We start from the raw sequence: 1,000 nt of genomic DNA on the forward strand, positions 1-1,000 counted from the left end.
GGCCCAAACCCTTTGCACGCGCAGCTCAATGAGCAACAGGGCTACTGGCCTACCGCTCAGCACAGGCACCATTTAATAGCATACCTTGATGGTAATGGAGCCAGATTCGCGATAATGCATCAAGAGCATGCTCAGCGGGACCATCCCCCGAGGCTGCACTTCTTTTCCTCCAGCCGGCCGTGACACAGTCGGATTGAGCCGCCCTTGCAGGGCAGAATAGAGTAAGATGCCGCTCTAAATGGTTAGCTAGGTTAGAGGTTGAACAGAGCTCATGGCCCAGTTCTGCCAAGGCGAACCGGTTCCGGGCAAGCCTGACCGTCTCGGACCCAAACCCTTTGCACGCGCAGCTCAATGAGCAACAGGGCTACCGACCTACCGCTCAGCACAGGCACCATTTGATAGCATACCTCGATGGTAATGGAGCCAGATTTGCGATAATGCATCAAGAGCATACTCAGCGGGACCATCCCCCCGAGGCTGCACCTTCTTTTTCCCTCCAGCCAGCCGTGACACGGTCGGATTGGGCCGCCCTTGCAGGGCAGAATAGAGTAAGATGCGCTCTAAATGGTTAGCTAGGTTAGAGGTTGAACGGAGCTCATGGCCCAGTTCTGCGAAGGCGAACCGGTTCCGGGCAAGCCTGACCGTCTCGGACCCAAACCCTTTGCACGTGCAGCTCAATGAGGAACAGGGCTACCGGCCTACCGCTCAGCACCGGCACCATTTAATAGCATACCTTGATGGTAATGGAGCCAGATTTGCGATAATGCATCAAGAGCATGCTCAGCGGGACCATCCCCCCGAGGCTGCACCTTCTTTTTCCCTCCAGCCGGCCGTGACACAGTCGGATTTAGCCGCCCTTGCAGGGCAGAATAGAGTAAGATGCGCTCTAAATGGTTAGCTAGGTTAGAGGTTGAACGTGACTTACAGTTAGTTATCCACTAACAATGGCTTCCGGGCAAGCCTGACCGTCTCGGACCCAAACCCTTGCACGTGCAGCTCA

This window comes from Rhodotorula graminis (assembly GCF_001329695.1).
Source record: "Rhodotorula graminis WP1 unplaced genomic scaffold RHOBAscaffold_5, whole genome shotgun sequence".
NCBI classification, from domain to species: domain Eukaryota; kingdom Fungi; phylum Basidiomycota; class Microbotryomycetes; order Sporidiobolales; family Sporidiobolaceae; genus Rhodotorula; species Rhodotorula graminis.